Source organism: Tupaia chinensis, unplaced genomic scaffold (assembly GCF_000334495.1).
Source record: "Tupaia chinensis unplaced genomic scaffold, TupChi_1.0 Scaffold000159_1, whole genome shotgun sequence".
Lineage (NCBI taxonomy): Eukaryota > Metazoa > Chordata > Mammalia > Scandentia > Tupaiidae > Tupaia > Tupaia belangeri.
In genome coordinates, this window is record NW_006159630.1 from 4769402 (window position 1) to 4772774 (window position 3373).

At 63.5% G+C, this 3373-nt stretch overlaps 1 protein-coding gene across 5 annotated transcripts in view; it reads right to left on the reverse strand.

Annotated features, from left to right (window-relative positions):
- The window catches only part of SEPTIN9 (septin 9), a 159464-nt gene that overhangs the window by 68946 nt on the left and 87145 nt on the right, over positions 1–3373 (reverse strand). The window lies entirely within an intron of this gene.

Below are 3373 nucleotides of genomic sequence, written 5' to 3' on the forward strand. Positions count from 1 at the left end.
GGGCCACGGCGCGCTGGGCTGGGGAGACACAGGCGCCTTCCGATCTGCTCCCACTCGGGCGGCCACTGACAAGCAAGGTCTTATTTCAAAACCCAGGCAGCTGGGCTGCTGCAGGCAGTGTGGACACCCTTACTGAGCGGGGTTTCCTCCCTGGCGTCTCCCAAGGGCAAGAGCCCTGGAGGGCAAAGGGCTGGAGGGCAGGGCCGGGCAGGGGCCCCTCCATCAGCGCCGCCCCACCCCCTCTAGCTGTGTGCCCAGGGCTCAAACCCGAACACCTCACAGCCGTGGGACCCCAGGCAAGCGTGGAGCCCCTGCGCCTTGATGTCCGGCCTCGCTCACGTGGTTAGGTGGCCAGTCACTGCCCTGCCCCACCCACCTCGCCGAGGGAGGCATGCCAAGTGGTTGATTCCCACTCCCAGAGCACAGAAGGGAAGAAGAGCTGGGCGAAGCCTGTGGGGAGACAGACCGGGCAGCAGGAGAGGGGAAGAAAGGCCGGCAGGAAGGCCCTCCCTGAACCGAGGACAAGAGGGCAGCTCAGGAGGCTCCCACCAGGGGAGAAGCACCCGGACACCGAGACTGACTGTTCCGACTGGGTGGAACATGGGACCAAATGTCCCACAGCTGAGAAGGCACAGGTTGGGGACTGTCCAGGACAGCCCCACGGCCAAGGCCAGAGGGCCCCAGGCCACCCATGGCCAGCAACAGCAAGGAGCGGATCAGCCGCCCAGACCATGCCCGACCGCACACACAGCAGGACGAAGTGGGGCCGGGGGCCGGGGGCCGGGGGCCGGGGGCCGCCGCCCACCCCCCAACTGCATCTGGGCTCTTGCCCTCCCACACACCCAGGCTGCCTCCCCCACTCCCCTCCGCCCAGTGCCCAGCCCTGCCAAGGCTGAGGTTTGCATCCAGGTCTGCCCTCATCATTGCCCTCCCTGGAGACACAGGACTGGCCAGGCTGCCGCAGGAGGGGGTGGGGGTTGCCATGGCCTATGGTTAGCCTTGCGTCAGGGCTTGGGCTCCAGACCACAGCCACGCAGGCCTGGGGGAGGGGCCACTGAGCTCCTGCCCAGGGGACAGAGGACGAAGGGTCCACCCTACTCCCAACCACAGCCCTGGCTCCCCCTCCCCAGCCGGGCCCCACACTGGAAAACCACTGCGCCCAAGGACTCCAGCGAGGCTGGTCTGCTGAGATTACTTGGGGGTCCTGAGGCAGGGAGAAGGTGGCCATTGCCTGGGGCCTGGCTTAGGGTGGCATTCCCCCAAGGCCTGTCATGCGAGCCCTGCTGTGACAGGGACCATGCTCACCACACCCAGTCCTTTCCAGTCCTCTTCCATCCAGTATCAGACGCACACTGGCCAGTGGGCAGAGGGCATGGGCCAAGGAAGGCCAGACGCAGACCAGACCAAGGGTCACAGGAGTGAGAGATAAAGCCCCTCCCCCCGGGGTGGGGTCAGTGGTGACTCGAGCCCTGCTCTGGGTCCCCCAGAACTAAGCTGACTGTGAGTGGTTACCCCCTTCCAGCTGGGTTCCCCGTCTGGCCGGGAAGACGCAAACACACGTGGTCAGTGCTCCCCAATCTGGGCCCAGGAGGGAACCCGGTCCTGCGGAGCAGGAGGCTGGGTGTATACAGAGGAACAGCTGCAGCCTATACCCCCTGCTCAAACAGAGACTCCCTCGAGCTCCTTGGGGTCTCTGCTCGCTGCCAGGCCAGGAGGAGGGGTGAGTCGGGAGGTCCAGAGCATCAGCAGAAACAGCCAGGCGGATGGAGGATGGCAGGCTCGGTCTGGGCTTTGGGAGCCCAGGTGGCAGGCTCCCAGGAGGCACACCCGGAGGTGCCATGACAGTCAGGCTTCCGTGCCTCCTGGGGAGTCTGGCACCCGGGCCCCTTGCCAGGACCAGACACCCCCGGGGTCTGCACAGGCCCTCAGGGTTAAGCAGGGAAGCAGGGCTCACACGTCTCAAATGACCACCTGGACAGTGACCCCCGTAAGGCCCTTGGCCAGCTCAGGGAGCCACAGAGGAGGGTGACTTTGGCTGGGCGTCTGGAGATTTCAGTGGGCTTTGAGGAAAGGAAGACTTGGAGGGCAGGACAGAGCCAGAGGCCAATGGGATCCAAGGGCTCAATGGGCAAAGCCACGGGTTAGGAGGCCTGGCCGCAGGGCTGCCTTCCCACAGTCCAGAAGACAGGGATCTGGAGAGGCCTGAGCGCTGGGCCCACAGAGGCTGATCTGCGGCGGGACTCCAAGATGAGGCCTACAGCCTCCGCCTGCATCCATACCTTGAAGGCCGGGCACTCGGACTGGTCAGGTGCCAGCTCCACCTATGAGGCAGGGACTCCCAGTGCATGTGACCCTGGGGAGCCCTTCTACCACGAGGGCACAGGAGTGGGGAGTAACAGCAGCCCCCCAAGGGGAGGGAGGCCCCAGCAGGCAGGGTGCCCACCCACACACAGGGGAGAATGGCTGACATGGGTCCTTTTGCCTGTACGTTCTGACTGCAGAGAACCTTCTAAAACGTCACCCACGCCCACATGACCAACTGCAGTGGGGTCCCTGCAGGAGGGCTTCCTGGAACCCTCAGGTTGGGGGATTTGCAACAGAGGAACTTTAAGATCTTTTCTGAAACCAAAGTCTGGGGTGAGTCACGGAAGTCCCACATATGAACACAAGTACACGAGAATAAAGACAAGGGCCTCGTGGAACTGGGCTCCACCTACCATCGCCTGTCTTCGGTCGCAGGAGCTCCTAGCAGCTTCAGCGAGAACCACGCACAGCTGTCTGGCTTCCTGGGACAGTCTAGTGTAGGTTACAGTGCTCTGAACCTGTTCCACACCGTCCTGATTTTGTGATCTGTATATGCAGGTCCCGCCCTCCATCCCAGTGTGGCAGGAACACGGCAGAGGGGACATATCCCAGCGTGGCAGGAACACGGCAGAGGGGACATATCCCAGCGTGGCAGGAGCACGGCAGAGGGGACACATGCTCCTACTTGGCAAGGCCTACCGCCCAGTCCCAGACTCTGGTTCTGAGCCTCCTCCGCCTCCTCTCACTGCCCAGAGGTCTCATTCAACACTCCCGGCCCCCCGCAGCCTCCCCTCCTCCACCTCTCCTCCTAATCATGCCTGGGTCCAGGCTCCACGCCCCACACAGCTGCCTGCACACAGGCCTGTGAGCACAGCTCTTGGCACTGTGAAGCCCTTCCCAGTGCCTGCTCAGAAACACCCTCAGTGCCCCTCCTCCCAGCCTCTAAGTGGGGAAACTGAGGCACAGAAAGGCGAGATGGACTGGTCTAAGGTCACAGACTAGGAGAGGTAGGGCCAGAATTCAAATCCAGGAAGTGTGGCCCCAAACCCCAGCTTTTAACACGAAGTCC